Below are 20,687 nucleotides of genomic sequence, written 5' to 3'. Positions count from 1 at the left end.
TCCACTCTCCACCCCCCTCACCTGTCACCATTCTGCCTTCATCCCTCCTCTTTCCCCCTCCCTCCTCTTTCCTTCACTTCCAGGAGGCTCTTTCCCTCCTGGACTCTCAAATGTTTCTCTGCCCCAGCACTCTACTCAGAATCCCTCATCATTTAGATGTAATTTCAGACAGGTGTCCTTGAGCCCCTATGGCTATCCTGTCACAATAAATTTTCTCCACAGGATTTATCACACCCTGAAATTTTAGTTTACTTTCTGTCTACCCTCCCTGGTCGCTTGCGACCCTATGGACTGTATCCATGAGGCTCCTCTGTCCATGGAATTCTCCAGGTAAGAACACTGGAGCGGGTTGCCATGCCCTCCTCCAGGAGATTATCCCAACCCAGGAATCGAACCTGTGCTTTTTGCGTCTCCGGCTTGGTAGACGGGTTCGTTACCACTGAGCCGCCAGAGAAGGAGCCACCCGGGAAGCCCCCTACCTTCCCCTTCTTTCAGAATATTAGCTTACTAGGCCCTGCGGTATTCCTAACGTCAGGAGCGGCGCCTGGCACCCGGTAGGTGCTGGACCAATAACAGCGCCTCCTGGTGGCCACATTCTCCGCGCACAGTAACCCTCCTCGAGGGTGAAGGGACGTGAAGCCTTAGCGCCCTCTCGTGGCTATGCGACTTGTTTTAAAGTTTTTTTTTGTTTGTTTGTTTTTTAGTTGCTCAGTCTTATCCGACTCTTTGCGATCCCATGGACTGTAGCCTACCATGGCATTTTCCAGGCAAGAGTACTGGAGTGGGTTGCCATTCCACCAGAGGATCTGACTTGTTTTAAACTACACCCGAAAGGTCAGTTACTCCAGGGGGCTCAGTCATTCAGTTCAGTCGCTCTGTCGTGTCTGACTCTTTGCGATCCCATGAACCGCAGCACGCCAGGCCTCCCTGTCCATCACCAACTCCCGGAGTTCACTCAAACCAGGGGGCTCAGCCGGCATTAATTAAGAGCTGGCTGCAGAGATTGCTACTGCAAAGCACTCGCCTATCTTTGATCAACAGCAGAGGCTTTGCTAATAGAATGATAAATATTAGAAATGGGATCACATTGATGATATGATTGCTAATTGGCCAAAATGTTTTAGAAGTACTACTTGCCTTTATAATAAAGAGGGCAGGAAGACTATTCACAAAAGGTGTATCATGGTTGATACAAGATAAGCCTACAAGAATCAATGTCATTTCACTAATACTAACATAACCAATAAAACATTATTTAAAAAATGTGTTCTGGAAATCCAGCACCAAAAAGCAAAACAAACTCGTTCAGCTCTCAGTAGCTACAAAAACTATAGTTTATTTAACACCTTAAAGATACTTAAGTCCTTGAAGGAAAAAGCATCAATATGCCGATAAAGGATACAGAAGATAATGTGGGAAAAAATGAGACTATCCATGCCTTTGCATAAGATATCTTAGTCTTATCCACATGTCAGTTCTCTCCAAATTAGTCAATAAATTCAAAGCAACTTCAATCAGAATTCTGGATGGGTTTTCTGAGGTACTTGATAAAACCTATTCTAAAATTTGTGTGGAGGAATGCATGCACGCATGCTGAGTCGCTTCAGTCATGTCCGACTCTTCGACGCTGTGGGCTGTAGCTTGCCAGGCTCCTTTGTCCATGGGATTTCTCAGGCAAGAATACTGGAGTTGGTTGCCATGCCCTCCTCCAGAGGATCCTCCCGACGATCGAATCATGTATCTTCTGTCTCCTTCATTGGCAGGCAGGTTCTTTACCACTAGCGCCACCTGGGAAGCCGTATGGAGGAATGACGAAGTCAGCATTAGAGAGGAAAGAGAGAGGGCTTGCTCTACCAAATATCAGCCATATTGCAAAACCACAGTAATGAAAACTCTGGGGATTTCTCTGGTGGCCCAGTGACTGGGACTCCATGCTTCCAATGCAGGGGACTTGGGTTTGATCCCTGGTCAGGTAAATAGGATCCCACATGTCAACAGGTGAGGCCAAAAATAAATAAAACCGTGGCATTGATGCAGCAACAGATGAATACAGCAAAAAAACAGAAGAGACTCGCAGACAGGACCACCAGGCTCCTCTGTCCATGGGACTTCCAGGCAAGACTTCTGGAGGGGGTTGCCATTTTCTACTCCAGTATTTGTCTGTTTTCGTGATTTTGCTTGCCTCAGGCAGTAAAACACATCCAGTCCTTGTTATTCCATCTTGGTCAGAGCCAGAAATCTCCAAGAAACTTCAAAACATACGTTTCTTGTCTGTCTCCTCTTGTAAGCAGATAGGGTAGAGGGTCCCTGGAGAAAAAGAACGAGGCACGGCTTTCCTGACACAGGAGAAGCCATTTATAAACAAATTCATTCATTTATTTAGTTAATTTTGGTTTTGCTGGGTCTTGGTTGCTGCGTGGGCTTTTTTTATAGTTGTGGCGAGTAAGGGCTCCTTTCTGGTTGCGGTGCTCGGGCTTCTCATTTCGCTGACTTCTCTTGTTGTGGAGCAGGGCTCTAGGGTATGTGGGCTCAGGAGGTGCGGCTACCAGGCTCTAGAGCATCAGCTCAATAGTGTGGCGCACACACAGGCTTAGTTGCTCTTCAGCATGTGTGATCTTCCCGGACCACAGATTGAACCCTTGTCTTTTGAGTTGGCAGGTAGATTCTTTACCATTGAGCCACCATGGAAACCTGAGAATCCATTTTTGACCTGAGAAGTCATTCTGTGATCTGAGCCCAGCCACAAGGCTTGCCCTTGAATAGTTCTCAGTAATCAGTGAACTAAAGGGAAAGAAGAATGTAGAAACAAAGGAGGGTTAGCATGGAAGACAAATAACAATAGCAAAGATAATGTATCAGTGGTTAAGATACAGTTCTATTTCAATGGTAAAGATTAGACTGAAGTGCTCAACCACCAGATCAGAACCTCAGCGATGATCACATTGACCCTTTCTGACCCTTGTAACTTTAATCAACTAAAGCTTGAACTCTGTTGGCCACCCAAACCCCTTCATGAGTATGCACGCACCCTTAGCTTAAAACTTTCCCAGTTTTACTGTTTGAGGAGACACTGTCTTGGGAGAGATCCCTGGTGTTCTCCTTACTTACTGCTGTTCAGTTCAGTTCAGTCGCTCAGTCGTGTCCGACTCTCCATGGACCGCAGCACGCCGGACCTCCCTGTCCATCACAAACTCCCAAAGTTTACTCAAACTCATGTCCATTGAGTCAGTGATGCTATCCAACCATCTCATCCTCTGTCGTCCCCTTCTCCTCCAGCCTTCAATCTTTCCCAGCATCAGGGTCTTTTCAAATGAGTCAGCTCTTCGAATCAGGTGGTCAAAGTGTTGGAGTTTCAGCTTCGACATCAGTCCTTCCAATATTCAGGACTGATTTCCTTTAGGATTGACTGGTTGGATCTCCTTGCAGTCCAAGGGACTCTCAAGAGTCTTCTCTAGCACCACAGTTCAAAAGCATCAATTCTTCGGTGCTCAGCTTTCTTTATAGTCCGACTCTCACATCCATACAAGACTACTGTATGTAGCCTTGACTAGATGGACCTTGTTGGCAAAGTAACATCTCTGCTTTTTAATATGCTGTCTAGGTTGGTTATAACTTTCTTCCCAAGGAGTAAGCGTCTTTTAATTTCACGGCTGCAATCACCATCTGCAGTGATTTGGGAGCCCCCCAAAATAAAGTCTGACACTGTTCCCACTGTTTCCCCATCTATTTGCCATGAAGTGATGGGACCAGATACCATGATCTTAGTTTTCTGAATGTTGAGTTTTAAGCCAACTTTTTCACTCTCCTCTTTCACTTTCATCAAGAGGCTCTTTAGTTCTTCTTTGCTTTCTGCCATAAGGGCAGTGTCATCTGCATATCTGAGGTGATTGATATTTCTCCCAGTGATGTTGATTCCAGTTTGTGCTTTATCCAGCCCAGCGTTTCTCATGATGTACTTTGCATGTAAGTTAAATAAGCAGGGTGACAATATACCTTGTTGTACTCCTTGACGTACTCCTTTTCCTATTTGGAACCAGTCTGTTGTTCCATGTCCAGTTCTAACTATTGCTTCCTGACCTGCATATAGGCTTCTCAAGAGGCAGGCCAGGTGGTCTGGTATTCCCATCTCTTTAAGAATTTTCCAGAGTTTGTTGTGGTCCACACAGTCAAAGATTTTGGCATAGTCAAGAAAGCAGAAATAGATGTTTTTCTGGAACTCTCTTGCTTTTTCGATGATCCAGTGGATGTTGGCAGTTTGATCTCTGGTTCCTCTGCCTTTTCTAAATCCAGCTTAAACATCTGGAAGTTCACGGTTCACGTACTATTGAAGCCTGGCTTGGAGAATTTTGAGCATTACTTTTTTAGCGTGTGAGATGAGTGCAACTGTGCGGTAGTTTGAGCGTTCTTTGGCATTGCCTTTCTTTGGGACTGGATGAAAGTGATCATAACCCTTCCTTTTCCCTTGCTCTGGCTTAGTCCTGTCTTTTGGCTCAACGCCCACCAAGAGGCGAATGCAGTTTCTCAGGTAACATCTGTGAGCTACAGACTGCCAGCAACTGAGCGACAGCAAGGGCACTTGCCATCCCGCTGTGCTGCTGCAGCTACTGACCCTGGGAGCTCAGGGTGGAGAGTGAGACCCTCTGTGCCCCGGGGACACTGGTGGAACAGGTCTTTAGATAGTTAGATATTCTCAGGGACTGATTGCATGATCCCAATCCTTGTTATTGTTGTTTAATCACTCAGTCCTGTCCGACTTTTTTGGACCCCATGGTCTGTAGCCCGCCAGGCTCCTCTGTCCATGGGATTCCCCAGGCAACAATACTGAAGTGGGTTGCCACTTCTTTCTCCAGGGGATATCCCAACTCAGGGATCAAACCTGTGTCTCCTGCATTGGCAGGCAGATTCTCTACCACTGAGCTACCAGGGAAACCCTTATATCTAGAAAAGCACTAAATCCCTTCATGGTGACTCATGACCAGCTGAAAAACTTTTGTAAAGTAAGCGCTTGATTTCATTGAACTCCCCCTTTACCGGAGTCTTACATATTGACCTCCCCCTACTCCCTCTTTGGAGCAGTCTCTCCGAGCTGTCTGAAGTGCTGTCTCCTGGGCTGCAGGCCTCATTTTGCCCCAAATAAAACTTAAATGGCAACTCTCATGTTGTGCATCTTTTTAGCCGACAATTCCTCTCATATATCAGCTCTAGGAGAGCAGGGATTTTTGTCTGCTTTCTTTCTTTCTTTTCCTGCAGGGCTCTTCATCCTTAAAACAGCATCTGACGCAGGATAGGTTACTTGTTAAACTTTGTTTTTTTTTTTGCACAGTATTTTTTAATCATTTATTTATCTAGAGAAACTATTCCTTAGCCCAGATATTCATAGTTCATAGTGCAGGAACACAGGCAAGTGGCAAACTTCCATGGAACGCAACCCAAAGAAATTCTTTCTATTCCAAAATCACATTGCACTCTGAAAGATACCAGTTTTCCTGATCTCCTCAACAGCTTTTATGGAGTTATAATTTTTGCAGAAATCTGCATATATCTTCTTTGCTTACTCAACCACATCAAACTTATAGAAAGTTGCAACTCCCAGGGAGACAGTGAATAATCCAAGGATATGAAGTCACAGATATTGGCCAGAAGGCCACACATCTGAGGTTTGGTCAAAGAACTGGAAGACATGGTAGTTTTTCTCCTTGACAACTCAACAACAACATCCTTCCAGACAGACGGAGAAATGGACCTGGGTAAATATTTATAGAAGAGATGATTAAATGGTTGAAGTGGGTCTTATTATGATTCCATGTTACAGGTGAGGAAATTGGGGCACAGTGAGGGCCAGTCATTTGTAAAGAGAGTCAAACTCAGGCAATCTGACTCCCGAGCCCAAACTCTTAACCACGAGACAGCTGCCACTCTGCTAAACAGGGACTGGGCTGTCTCTCTGACTTTTTTCTAAGACCCGCTTCCTCCCTGTAGCAAGGAATGCAGTCTCCCGTGACTGAACATTCTCATACTCCCAACATGGGAGTGGTGATTCACCCACTGCTGTAGCCCTGGAGCCCAACATGGACACGCGGTGAAAGCGAAAGTGGTAGTTGCTCAGTTGTCTGACTCTTTGCAGCTCCATGGACTGTAGCCCCCAGACTCCTCTGTTCATGGAGTTCTCCAGGTAAGAGCACTGGAGTGGGTTGCCCTTCCCTTCTCCCGGCGATCTTCTCAACCTAAGGATTGAACCCGCATCTCCTGCATCTCCTCCATTTCGGGTGCGTTCTTGATCATCTGAGCCACCAGGGAAGCCCAGCACAGGCACATAGTTGGCACCCATTTGTTGAATCAATGAGCGAATGGATAAATAAAAGACTTGAAGACACTTAGACTGTGTCCATCAGGATTTTTTGGTTGCAAGCCACAGACTTCATGGTGGACCTGAACTAAAGACCTCTCTACTTAGGTCCACTGTGAAAAATTCCAGGGAACAGCCCTGATTGGTGAAGCAGGGTCCTGTCCTGTCTCTGAACCAATCACTGTGACCAGGGGGCATTTCTTTTTTTTTTAAGTTGAAGTATAGTTGATTTACAATGTTGTATTAATTTCTGTTGTACAGCAAAATGATTTATATATATATAAAACTTTAAAATATGTTTTCATTATGGTTTACCACAGCATATTGAATATAGCTCCCTGTGCTATCCAGTAGGACTTTGTTTTTTAGCCACTCTATATACTAGTCTGCATCTGCTGATCCCAAACTCCCGCTCCACCCATCCCTCCCCTCCCCATTGGCAACCACAAGTCTACTCTCCATGTCTGAGAGTCTAAAAAAACAGGATTTTTCTTAAGGGTTAGCTATGTGGTGAGGTCAGAGACCCCCAAAGACTGAATGCTAAGCAGACAGCTTCACAGGGCACTTTCCCATGGGAATAAATATAGCAATTGGCTGTAAGTTCAGTTTACATGCTGAATGTGTAAGTGCCCAAGCATGGGCCACAATTTAAGAAAGCAGCTGGAATGAGAAAACAGATTGACTTGGGTGGCTGTGATATACACAGTCGGCTGGCAGCTTGCATCAGCTGTCGTGGTAATGAAATCATCATGAAGGACTGGGGTGCCCAATGAGGAATTCACCGGAGACACCACAGAACCGATGATGCTTGTACAGCTGTACTCCTGGTCCTGTGTGTGGGCCTCTAGGTGTACCACTGGCTTGAGGCAGACTTGGCTGTATCAATCATGGCCCCAAGAGGAAACACAAGGCCAAGCAGATAAAGATAACCTGAGTAAGATAACTTCTCATAGAGAAGCTGTTTACAGAATGGGGGGAATCACTCTAGATCTTGAGTCAGGGGAGGGGGCCCAAAAGGGGGCTCTTGTCTAACCCTCGAAGATGAATTGTCTGAGGAGACACACCTGCTGGCAAAGCAAAGCACTTTACCGGGGAGAGGCACCCGGGTGGAGCACAGGAGGGCAAGGGAACCGGGAGGACTGCCTGCCACTAGAGTAGCAGGATCCGGTTTCGTGGTGATGGGTTAGTTTCCAGGTCGTCTGTGGCCAGTCATTTTGATTCGGGGTTCTTCCTGGTGGTACAAACATTGCTCAGCCAAGATGGACACCAGTGAGGAGGATTCTGGGAGGTGGTAGGGCATGTGGTGTCTCCTTCTGACCTTTCCCGATTTCTTCCAGTTGGTGGTGGCCTGTTAGTTCCTTGTTCTTTACTAGGACCTCCTGCCATAAAACTCATGCAAGTGGTTAGTATGGTGCTTGGCCAGACTGGGCAGTTTCAGTCAGTGTTTCCGCTAACAGTACCCACCCCCCTCACCCCTGCCCCATGCATGAGGGTTTCTGGGTCTCTACATTCCCTCTACCACCTGACAAGATCCAGCTTTCTGATTTTTGTCTGTCTAGTAGGTGCTATAAAGAAGGCTGAGCATTAAGAATTGATGCTTTCAAATTGTGGTACTGGAGAAGACTCTTGAGAGTCCCCTGGAGAGCAAGGAGATCAAACCAGCCGATCCTAAAGGAAATCAATCCTGAATATTTACTGGCAGTACTGATGCTGAAGCTCCAATACTTTGGCACCTGAGGGGAAGAGCCAACTCATTGGGAAAGACCTTGATGCTGGGAAAGATTGAGGGCCGGAGGAGAAGGGGATGACAGAGAATGAGATGTTTGGATGGCATCATCGATTCAATGGACATGAATTTGAGCAAACTCCGGGAGATGGTGGAGGACAGGGGAGCCTAGCGTGCTTCAGTCCATGGGCTCACAAAGAGTCAGATACAACTTAGTGACTGAACAACAACAACTAGGTACTAAGTGATCTCTCATTGTTTTTTTTCCCCCCATTTTTATTATGAAAAAATTTCAAATGTATAGAAAAATTGGAAGGAATTTGAACACTCATATCCCAGTTGTTTTTAACTTCCATTTTTCTGAGTACTAACAATTTTGAAAACATTTTCTTATGCTTGACAGGTTTTGGGGTCTTCTGACATTTAAGTGCTCACATGCTTTGCTTGCTCAGATATTTTTTTTGTGGGGGAAGTGGATGTCTTATTCATTTTTAAGGGTTCTTTGAATATTCTTAACATTAATCTTTTGTCAGTTTCAGATATGGTACTTTTCACTTACCTGTCTATTAATTTTGTTCATAATTCCTTCACTAAACAGAATTCTTAATTTTATTTACTTATTTTGGGAATTTCCAAGCATAGAAGGTAGAGAGAATAGCATGACCCCCTATTTAGCTGTTATTCAGCCCCAAGAATTATCAATGCACAGTGATTTGTATTTTAATTATCCTCCTTACCCTTTTTGTTTTTTAAGCTGAAACACTTTATTTTCCACAATTTCAAAAATACAGAAAAGTTGAAGTAATTGTTCAGGGAATACCCACACACCCATCAGCTGGACTCTACCATTAGCATTTTTTATAGAAAACATATATCTTTATTTGACTGCAGGAGGTCTTAGTTGCAGCAGGCAAACTCCTAGAGCATGTGGGATCTAATTCCCTGACCAGGGATGGAATCCAGGCCCCCTCATTAGGAACGCAGAGTCTTGGCCACTGCACCACGAGGGAAGTCTTAATCAAAAACATTCTAATCTTCTGGCACTAGCACTCATTTGTTCCCTCTCTCCATCCACCCATCACATTTTTGAATACCTTTCAAAGCTCCACCTTCTTCCTCTAAACTTTTCAGCAAGCATATTAGTAAGAGTTGAATTGTATCCCCTCAAAAAAGATACTTGAAGTTCTGACTCCCAGCACTTTAGAGTGTGACCTTATTTCCAAATAATAAGATGCAGATAGGGAATTCCCTGGTGGTCAGTGGCTAGGGCTCTGAGCTCTTACTGCCAAGGGCCCGGGCTTGATCCCTGGTCAAGGAACTAAGATCCCCCAAGCCTTGTGGCATGGCAAACAAAGATGCGTGTGTCAGGCGAGTGTACGCGTCTCAGTTCTTGTCTTGTCACAACAATGATTTGGAGCGATGGACATTAAAGCCCTCGGCGCATCACAGCTCTCGGGTCTTGAACAAACCGTATCATAGCTCTTAGACCAATCAGTGTTACAGCTCTATTTTATGTAGGAGACAGCAGGAGAATCCATCCTCGAAGAAGAGAAGAGAGTGGAGGAGCAAGCCAGCGCACGAGGGCGGGCGGTGGGGGCGGGGTGCGGAGGGGGGGGCGTGGGGGGGGCGTGGGGTGGGGAGGGGACGCGGGGTGGGGAGGGGGGCGCGGGGTGGGGAGGGGGGCGCAGGATGAGGACGGGGGCGTGGGCGGCCGGGGGAGAGAGCATGCTTGGCTCCTCCTTTTATATGTTTTCTTCCCCCTGGGCCTGGCCTATGCAAATTGGGCTCAGCCAGGAGTGCTGTTCTACCTGAAGTTCTCACTCTGGTCCTCCGACCTTCCTTTGACCTTCCTTTGTTCTATTTTCGTGGGCTCTTCCCTTCCTAGTCTCCTCGCCGCCGCCATTTTGGACTCCTTTCCCCTACTCTAACTGCCTAACACATACATGATTGGTTACGGGAAAGTCATGCTGGAAGCTCCTAACCCAGGAGGACTTGTGCCCTTGTAAGAAGACAGCCACATGCAGACACAGAGACACAGAAAGAGGCCATGTGAAGACAGAGGCAAAGGGCAGAATGGCGCAGCCACAAACCAAGAAACTCCTGGCACGCCCAGAAGCTTGGGAGAGGCAAGGAAAGAGCCTCTCCTAGAAGCTTTGAGAGAGCATGGTCAGGCAGACACCTTGAGTTCAGACTTCTGGCCTCCAGACCACGAGAGAATAAGTTTCCGTTGTCTTTAAGCCCCCCAGTTTGTGGTACTTTGTTATGGCTGCCCTAGGAAGCTAATACACATACAATTACCTAGGTTCAAGATTTATTTACTTAAAAAAACCCTATTTATTTAGTTTCTATTGTTCTGGGTCTTCATTGGCTATGCTTGGGCTTATCTCTAGTTGCAGGGAGTGGCGGCTGCTCTCTAGCTGCAACACGCAGGCTGCTCATTGCGGTGGCTCCTCTTGTGCAGCACAGGCTCTAGGGCGCGTGGGCTTCATCCGCTGTGGCTCCCGGGCTCTAGAGAACAGGCTCAGTAGTTGCAGCACACGCACAGGCTTAGCTGCTCTACCGCATACGGGATCTTTCTGGACTGGGGACCGAACCTGTGTCTCCTGCATTGGCAGGCAGGCTAGTTACCACACAGCTACCAGGGAAGCTGGAAGCTTTTACCAAATTTTACCTAAATCTGTACACGAAGAAATTCAAAATCTTAAGTGTGCTCTTGATGGGTTTTGACAAATGCTTGTACCTGTGTAATCCCAATCTTTGATAAGAAATAGAACACACACCTTGGAAAAGCCCCTGATGTTGGGAAAGACTGAAGGCAGGAGGAGAAGGGGGTGACAGAGGATGAGATGGTTGGATGGCATCACCGACTCAATGGACATGGGTTTGAGCAAGCTCCGGGAGTTGATGATGGACAGGGAGGCCGGGCATGCTGCAGTCCGTGGGGTCGCAAAGAGTCAGACACGGCTAAGGGACTGAACTGAACTGAGAACACACATACATGCAAAGAAACAGGACATCACCATCATTCAAGAAAATGACCTCACTCTCCTTTAGCTATAATACTTTAAAACAAACCCTAATTTTAAGCTTACACAATAAGCCAACCCTAGCTGTAACTTTCTGTCTCAAATATTTCACCATCTATCTCAAATCAGTAATAATGTGACAAAAATCATAACCACAATGCCTGTATCATACAAAAAATGAACAATATTTCCTTAATATCTTACAATACACAGTCTATGTTCAAATGTCCCAATTTTCTTGAAAGTGTCTTTTTAAGTTGGTTTGTTCAAATCAGGATCTATGCAAGATCCACACATTGTGGTTTTTTTTTTTTAAATAAAATTTTTTGGAGTATAGTTGCTTTACAGAGTTAGGTTAGTTTCTGCTGTACAGCAAAGTGAATCAGGTGTACATATACATAAGCCCTCTCTTTCCTGTATTTCCTTCCCATTTAGGCTTCCCTGGTGGCTGAGAGGTTAAAGCGTCTGCCTCCAATGCGGGAGACCAGGGTTCAATCTCTGGGTCTGGAAGGTCCCCTGGAGAAGGAAATGGCAATCCACTCCAGTATTCTTGCCTGGAGAGTCCCATGGACGGAGAAGCCTAGTAGGTTACAGTCCATGGGGTCGCAAAGAGTAGGACACGACTGAGCGACTTCACCTCACCTCACCTCACCTTCCCACTTAGGTCACAAAAGAGTCCCGAGTACAGTTTCCTGTGTTATACAGTAGATTCTCCTTAGCTATCTATTTTATGCATAGTAGTATATGTTGTAGTGGTGGTTGAGTCACTAAGTTGTGTCTGACTCTTGAGACCCCATGGACTGTAGCCCGCCAGGCTCCTCTGTCCATTGGATTCTCCAGGCAAGAATACTGGAGTGGGTTGCCAAGGCGGTCAACCCCAATCTCTCAATTCATTCCACCCTCCCCACTCTTGGTATCCACATGTTTGTTCTTATACACGTTGTATTTTTAAAACTTATTTTACGGAGTTCTCTTGTGGTCCAGTGGTTAAGAATATGCCTTCTAATGCAGAGGATGCCGGTTCAACCCCTGGTCTAGGAACTAAGATCCCACATGCCATGGGGCAACAAAGCCCATGAGCTGCAACTAAGACCCAAGGCTGCCAAGTATATAAATATAAGAAAAATAAATAAAATAAAAGTATTGTATTAAGTAATTTAGTTTTGACTGCATTGAGTCTTCATTGCTGCAGGCGGGCTTTCTCTAGGCTCTGCGAGTGGAGGCTACGCTCTAGCCGCGGTGCTCAGGCTTCTCACTGCGGTGGTTTCTCTTGCGGAGCACAGGCTCTAGAGCACTCCAGCGTCAGTAGTTACGGCGCATGGGCTTAGTTGCCCTGCGGCATGTGGAATTGTCCCCGACCAGGGATCGAACCTGTGTCCCCTGCATTGACAGGCAGATTCTTAACCACTGGACCACTAGCAAACTCCCAGGTTGTGTTTTAAATCTACAGGGATTCTTGACCTGGGGTGCTGGGACCTCCAAGGGGTCCAGAGTTCTATCACTGTTGGTGGGAAAATTTTGAAATGTCTGTTTTCACAAACGTCTAACTAAAATTTGATATTTTTGTCAATTATGAACATTGGCAACAAATCAGTACTATTGGCAAAACCTGTGACTTCATCATCCACATAAATCACAGCTGTTTCACAGCACATAACTGTTGTAGATATCTTGAAACATTGGTTTTACTCATCAGTGCTTGAAATTATGGTAGTTACTGGATCTGCGTGCTAAGTCGCTTCAGTTGTGTCCCACTCTTTGCGACTCCATGGACTGTAGCCTGCCAGGCTGCTCTGTCCATGGGATTCTCCAGGCAAGAGGACTGGAGAGGGTTGATGTGCTCTTCCCTAGGGGATCTTCCCAACCCAGGGACCAAACCCGCGTCTCTTACGTCCGCCTCCTGCATTGGCAGGTTCTTTACCACTAGTGCCACTGGGAAGCCCCACTGGATCTGCAGCCAGATCTCATTCTTTGAAAGAAGAAAGTGAAAGTTGCCCAGCTGTGTCCAACTCTTTGCAACCCCATGGACTATACAGTCCAGGGAATTCTCCAGGCCATAATACTGGAATGGGCAGCCTTTTCCTTCTCCAGGGGATCTTCCCAACTCAGGGATTGAACCCAGGTCTCCCCCATTACAGGCAGATTCTTTACCAGCTGAGCCACCAGGGAAGCCCAAGAATACTGGAGTGGGTAGCCTATCCCTTCTCCAGGGGATCTTCCCGACCCAGGAATCAATCCAGGGTCTCCTGCATTGCAGGCCGATTCTTTACCAACTGAGTTATCAGGTTATTCTTTACTATATTAATAAAGAAGCACAAATATCACAATTATTTTTTAAACTGTATATTAATACAAAAGGTTTCCTTCACAACTTTGTGGATGTTATACCTTTGTAAACTTGATTCTGAAAAGGGCCTTATGGGCTTTGCGAGATGTTGAGGTACATACGGATCCCCCTGCATTCAAAAGCTTAATGACACTCCCTAATACGCCCTTTTCTTTAAAGCAAATTATTTGTTGAAAAACCCTGGTCGTGTGACTTTGGTGCTCTTCTCTCTTGACTTTGGTGCTCTTCTCTCCCTGGAGAGCTCATCCAGTCTCTTTATGCATGCAAATTTCTCTTTAACCCAACCTCCAGACTTACCCAGCAGCCCCTCTTAGCTGCTTGACATCCAATTCAGACTCAAGGGTTCTGCTTCCAAAGCTGAGCTCCTGGGCTCTCCCAAACCTGCCCCTCCGCCTCCAGCCCCATCCCGGGGATGGCACCTCCACCCCTCCAGCTGCTCAGGCCACTCACCTCGGAGTCCTCCCTGCCATTCCAAAGACTCTTTCCCTCTTCCTCCATAAATCGTTGCTGCTGCTGTTGTTTAGTTGATAAGTCATGTCCAACTCTTTACGACCCCATGGAATGCAGCCCACCGGGCTCCTCTGTCCATGGGATTTCCCAGGCAAGAATACTGGAGTGGGTTGCCATTTCCTTTCTCCAGGGGAATCTTCCCGACTCAGGGATCGAATTTGCATCTCCTGCTGGGCAGGCAGATTCTTTACCATTGAGCCACTTGGGAATCCCCCTCTATACATTATCCATCTACAAATTCCACCCACTCTGCTGTAGTAGGCAGAATAACGGTACCCCAAAGCAACTGGTTCTAATCCCTTATAAGGAAAAAGAGTATGTGATGAAGTTAGGGATCCTGAGATGGGAAGATTATCCTGGACTGTCCAGGTGGGCCCTAAACAGCATCACTTGTAACTGTCCTTATAGGCAGAAGCAGAGAGAGAGAGAGAAGCACGCACAGAGGACGAGATGTGAAGATGGAGGCTTTAAGACTGGAGCAGTAAGGCCACAAACCAAGTAGCGTCAGCAGACACCGGAAGCTGGAAGAGGTACGGAAGGATGCTCCCTGGGGGTCTCCAAGGGAGTGTGGCCCTGCCCCCCCCTCTTGTTTTCAGCTCAGTGATACCAATTTCTGACTTCTGGCCCCCAGAACCCTGAGAGCATAAATCTCTGTTGCTGGGACCTTCCTTGTGGTACTAGTGGATAAGAATCCTTCTGGCAATGCAGGGGACACAGGTTCGAATCTTGGTCTGGGAAGATGAAGCCCACATGCCCCAGAGCTCATACTTCGCAACAAGAGAAGCCACCGTGACAAGAAGCGCAAGGAAGAGTTGCCCCCTCTCATCCCAACTAGAGAAAAGCCCATTCAGCAACGAAGACCCAGCACAGCCAAAAATAAACACATAAATAAAATTATTTTAAAAATAGATTCCTATTGTTTTAAGCTGCCAAGTTCGTGGTCATTTGTCCCAGCAGCTGCATTCTGCTGCCTCTCATCGCCTTGTCACCCCTGCACTGGCCCCATCCTCCCACCCAAGCCATCGAAGCCCCCTCCCAGGTCTCCCACCTCCTACCTTGTCCCCAGTGTCTGTCCCACACTTGCAGCCATGGGGATCTATCTAAAACAGACGGAGATCATGCTGAAAACCCTCCGCTGGCTTCCCCCTAGCCTCAGAATCAAACCCAAACCCCTTACCCTAGGTTTTGTGGTCCTCTCTGATATGGCCTCACCTTATCCCCTGTCTCAGGATTGTTGTGAGGGTCACACGAGTGTGACCACTAGCACAGTAACTGGTAGAGGTGAGAGTGCTCCCTCCCCAAGGGTCTTCCCTTGAGGTCCCTGCTAAAGAATCCACCTTGCAATGTAGGGGACACGAGTCCAGTCCCTGGTCTGGGAACTAAGATCCCACATGCCCCAACTACCGAGCCTGTGTGCCACAGTGGAACAGCTAAGACCCAACACCACCAAATAAATAAATAAAAGTGCCCATTAGGGCCTCACAGAGGGTGCTTTGGGTCAGCACTCATGAGTCCAAAGTCCAGATTCCATGATTTCTCTGTGATCTCTATCTGGAGACCACTTTCTCTAGGCCGTTGAGAAATGTGTTTTATGCATGTAAAACCCTCATCGGCATGGCACTCAGGAGGTATGCAGGCACAGGAGCTGGTATTGTGAGGACCACAAAGAATATTTATTGTGTGCTAAAATGTGCTGGCCACTAAGGGCTTTCTCTCTTCTTCCTGCTCAGTTGCTTTTGTGTATTCACTTGAGTCTTTGAGATTCTGCAGACGTAGCCCGCCAGGCTCCTCTGTCCATGGGGATTCTCCAGGCAAGAACACTGGAGTGGACTGCCATGCCCTCCTTCAGAGGATCTTCCCAACCCAGAGATTGAACCTAGATCTCGGGAAATCCATGAATTCTACAGTGGGTAGCCTATCCCTTCTCCAAGAAGTCTTCCCAACCCAGGAATTGAACCGGGATCTCCCATTGCAGGCCGATTCTTTACCAGCTGAGTTATCAGGGAAGGGAAGCCCGCTCAGTTGCTTAGTCATATCCAACTTTTTGCAACCCTATGGACTGTAGCCCACCAGGCTCTTCTGTCCATGAGATTTTCCAGGCAAGAATACTGGAGTGGGTTGTCATTTCCTCCTCCAGGGGATCTTCCTGACCCAGGGATCAAACCAGTCTCCTGCATTGTAGGCAGTGTTTTTACCACTGAACCATGGTGGAAGGCCCAGTGGAATATTACTTAGTCATGAAAAGGAATGAAATTGGTTCATTTGCAGAGATGTGGATGGACTTAGAGTCTGTCATACAGAGTGAAGTCAGAAAGAGAAAAAGAATACTGTACATTAACACATATATGTGGAAGCTAGAAAAATGGTATCGATGATCTTATTTGCAAAACAGAAATACAGACACAGATATAGAGAATGGACATAAAGGCACCAAGGCGGGAAAGGAGGGTGAGACGAATTGGGAAATTGGGATTGACCTATATTCGCTGCTATATATGAAATGGATAACTAATGGGAACCTGGATGGCACAGGGAACTCCACTCAGTGCTCCGTGGTGGCCTACACGGGAAGGAAACCCAAACAAAGAGGGGTCAAAGTATCAATATAGCTGATTCATTTTGTTGTACAGTAGAAACTAACATATTGTAAAGCAACTACATTCCAATAAAAATTAATTAAAAAAGTCCCAGATCTTCCTGCAATGATGAGTGGGGTCTTTTGATAAGGGTGTTGTCTCTCTGAGCCCAGATTGTCTCGTCTGACTCTGAGGTGAAGAGTCCTGCTTCCAAAGTGTGGTCTGTGTGATAGCAATATTAGACCTGTAAAAGGCTCGGGACAGGTCTTGATACACAGGAGGAGCTAACTAATGGGGCCTTGGGTATTGCTTCTCAGTTGTTCATTGGGTGCCCTGGATCTCCACTGTTGCCATGGGCTCTCTCTAGGTGCACTGTGAGGGACTCTCGTTGCAGTGGTTTCTTCTGTTGCAGAGCGTGGGCCCTGGGCCCGTGGGCTTCAGTAAGTTGCCGTTCTCATTAGCGGAGCTGCTCCGTGGCGTGTGGAATCTTCTTGGACCGGGGATGGAGCCCGTGTCCCCAGCATTGGTGGACGGATCCTTATCCATTTTGCCACCAGGGAAGTCCTGTATTGTAGTTATTATTATTATTAACTGCTATTGTTTTTGTCCTGGTGTTGTATGACACCCTCCCCGCCACCAGCCACACCTCCTGTATACCTCAGTATCCCCATCTGGGCAGGAGACTTCCAAGGGTCATGTCTGAACATCCCAAGGGCAGCTTAGGGGAGGGCTGTACCCTCTGAAGAATAGTGGGAAAGAGAGGGATCAGGGAGGCTAAGCAAGTTGCTCCCTCAGAGGCCCAAGCTGGGCTCCCAGGGGTCTGGGACAGAGAGACTCCTATTGATTCCCAGGTGGCGCTTGTGGTAAAGAACCTGCATGCCAATGCAGGAGACAAGAGATGTGGATTCGATCCCTGGGTCAGGAAGACCCCCTGGAGGAGGGCACGGCGGCCCACTGAAGTATTCTTGCCTGGAGAACCCCATGAACAGAGGAGCCTGGCCGGCTATGGTCCATAGCGTTGCAAAGAGTCGGCCACGACTGAAGTGACTTATCACGCACACACACATTGATTCCACAGGAGTTTTTGTAGGGAGGGGCTCTGACCTTGATAACCAAGTCTTGGGCAGTGTCTTAGGCTCAGAGTGGGGGGACCAATGTGTCCACTGGTTGGTCCCACTGCCCCCCACAATGTCCCTCCTGGATCTGAGGAGTCCTGAACAGACTGCCCAGACAAAAACTGGAGCCACAGTGCCCTCTGGTGGTCAAATCTTTGGGTTCTAGGTTGGGAGAAGTGCTTAAAGAAGTGATTAAATTGCTTGTTACCAAGATTCGAGTGACAGGAAGATCAGGCATCACGGACACAAGAGGTCAGGACAGGAACTTGCCTTGTGTCTGGAGAGATCAGAGGGTCAAGATTTAAAAGATTTCCCTGAAACCTCCTCCAAGAAGCCCTCCCTGACCCCCAGACTGGTCAGGAACCTCCTCTGGGCTCCCCTAGCCCGTGTATCTCCTGACCCCTCTGCCTGGGCTTCCCCCACCCTTGGCTGTCATTGTATAGTGAGGGGTCTGTTACCCGACAGGACTGCAAACTTAAGGCAAAGCCTAGGGCAGAGCCATCAGACATTTCATTGCTGGGCCTTCCCTGGTGGTCCAGTGGTTGAGAATCTGCCTGCCAATGCAGGGGACACGGGTTCGATCCCCAGTCCGGGAAGATCCCACAAGCCATGGAACAATGAACCCCGTGTGCCACAACTAGCAAGCCTGTGCTCTAGAGCCCATGTTCTGAAACCAGACAGTAGCCCTCACTCGCCACAACGAAAGACAAACCCGTGCACAGCAACGAAGATTCAGTGCAGCCAATACGTAAATAAGTAGTGCAAACACATCACTGCATGCCCACACAGGGCATGATTCTGTAGAAACGAACTTCTCCTTTCTTTTTGCCTTGAAGCTTTAGCTCCAGACCCTCTGCTGGGAAGGTTGTCTTAATTCAACAACGGCCCCCACTGCTACCCTGGCCACCACCCTGGTCCCTTCAGATTGTCTAAGTGTCTATGTGTGTGGGAGGGCACAGCCTGGGGCCCACATGACTCTCTCTCTCCTTGCTGGTTGTGCTCCACAGAGCCAGACAGTGGGGAGAGACATGGAGCATAATGACTAATTGATTCATTTATTTATTCAACAAATAATTGTTGAGCACCTGCTATTTTTCAGGCCCTGTTTTAGGTACTGGGGAGAGAGCAGCGGATTAAATAACAACCTCTGCCTCATAGAGCTGGTATTCAAAGGAGTGGAGTTGGCAATAAATCAAGTAAGTAAATAGGTCTATAGTATGAGGATGGAGTACTGTAAGTGTTGGGAGAAAAAGAAAGCTTTTTTTTTTTTAAAATATGAATCTATGTGGCTACACCAGATCTTAGTTATGGCAACACAGGATCAGCATTTTGTTGTTCAGTCACTAAGTCGTGTCCGACTCTTTGTGACCCCCTGGACTGCAGCATGCCAGGCTTCCCTGTCCTTCGCCATCTCCCGGAGTTTGCTGAAACTCATCCCATCGAGTCGGTAATGCCATCCAAACATCTCATCCTCCATCGTCCCCTTCTCCTCCTGCCCTCAGTCTTTCCCAGCACCAAGGTCTTTTCCATATGGCAAAGACTGGCATACAGGATCTAGTTCCCTGACCAGGGATTGAACCCAGACTCCCTACACTGGGAGAGTGGAATTTTAGCCACTGGACCACCAGGGAAGTCCCAGGGGGGGAAAATAAAAAGCTTTCAAGAGGACATAGAATTTCTCAGGGATGCTGTTTTAGCTGAGGTTGTCTCTGAGGGAGTGACATTAATTTAGAAACCTGAATAAAGTCATTGTTGGAACCATGAAGATGCCTGGGGGAGGAACATTCTAGGCAGTGAGAACAGCAGATGCAAAGGTCCTGTGGCTGAAGTGGGGCCGGAGTGTTCCAGGAATAAGGAGGAGGCCAGTGCGACTGGAGCAAAGTTAGTTCAGTTGCTCAGTCATGTCCAACTCTTTGTAAGCCCATGGACTGCAGAACACCAGGCTTCCCCGTCCATCACCAACTCCTGGAGCTTACTCAAACTCATGTCCATAGAGTAGGTGATGCCATCCAACCATCCAACCATGTTGTCCCCTTCTCCTCTCGCCTTCGATCTTTCCCAGCATCAGGGTCTTTTCTAATAAGTCAGCAAAGCTAGTCAAGGAAAAGAAGGGAGATGAGATCAGAAATGTAGTGGGGAGATTTCCCTGGTGGTCCAGATTGTAAGACTCTGTGCTCCTAATGTAAGGGGGCCAGGCTCCATCCTGGCTGGGAAGTAGATCCAGCACGCACACTGCAACTAAGAGTTTGCATGCCACACAACGAAGATCCTGGCAGCTGCAACTAAGACCCAGCACAGCCTAAATAAACCGAGGAAATGAGATGGAGGTTGGGGATCTGCTTAAGTAGGGCCCTGAGAGCATAGTGAGGACTTAGAACTTCATTCCAAGTGTGAAAGAAGTCATTGGAAGTTTTGAGCCAGACAGCGTGGTGATGCCAGCTGTTTTATGCAGTTCACTCTGGCTACCCTGGAGAGAATAGTCAGGGACTGTCCAGGGGGAAGATGATGGGAGGAGGGAGTCCTAGGACGGAGGCTGTGAAGGGAGAAGGGTGAGTAGATTCTGGATCTATTTGTGAATGTAGAGATAACAGGATTTGATGATGGACTTGAGGTGTGTGTGAAAAAAGAAGAGTCAAGGATGATTGATTGCACTTGGAACAAAAATCCATTTTCTTTATAATGGCCTACAAGGCCCTACATAATCTGGTTCCTTGCTCTCTGGCTAACCTTGTCTCCCTCCTCACTCACTCGACTCTTTTACACTAGCTTTCCACAATAATCTTTGAACTTGTCAAGCTTTTCCTGCTTCTGTGTATTGCATGGTGACAGCTTCTCAGGTTTCAGCTCAAATGTCACCTCCTCAGAGAAGCCACTTTCTTTATAGCACTTTCCACTCTCTAAAATTAACAGCTTGTTTGCTTGTTTATCATCTGTTTTTCCCCACTCACAGCTCACCTCCTTGAGGGCAGCAATTCTATCTGTTGTTCATGTTGTTTCCCCAGTGCCTAGAAGAGTGCCTGTCACTTAATAAATGAACAAAG

The 20,687-nt window shown here is 47.2% G+C and overlaps 1 long non-coding RNA gene and 1 pseudogene across 1 annotated transcript; one reads left to right on the top strand and one right to left on the bottom strand.

Moving 5' to 3' along the window:
• The first annotated feature begins 704 nt into the window (after positions 1-704).
• Positions 705-14,863, top strand: LOC138418816 (uncharacterized). Its single transcript, XR_011248724.1, has 3 exons — positions 705-834; positions 14,364-14,485; positions 14,587-14,863. It is a non-coding gene; the product is annotated as an uncharacterized lncRNA (long non-coding RNA).
• LOC138418502 (cytochrome c oxidase subunit 6C-like) lies at positions 5,456-5,682 on the bottom strand (annotated as a pseudogene).
• Positions 14,864-20,687: the final 5,824 nt, after the last annotated feature.

This window comes from Ovis canadensis, chromosome 14 (genome assembly GCF_042477335.2).
Source record: "Ovis canadensis isolate MfBH-ARS-UI-01 breed Bighorn chromosome 14, ARS-UI_OviCan_v2, whole genome shotgun sequence".
Taxonomy (NCBI): domain Eukaryota; kingdom Metazoa; phylum Chordata; class Mammalia; order Artiodactyla; family Bovidae; genus Ovis; species Ovis canadensis.
Note: the sequence above shows the minus strand (reverse complement) of the source record. Positions and strands in the feature narration are given on the sequence as shown.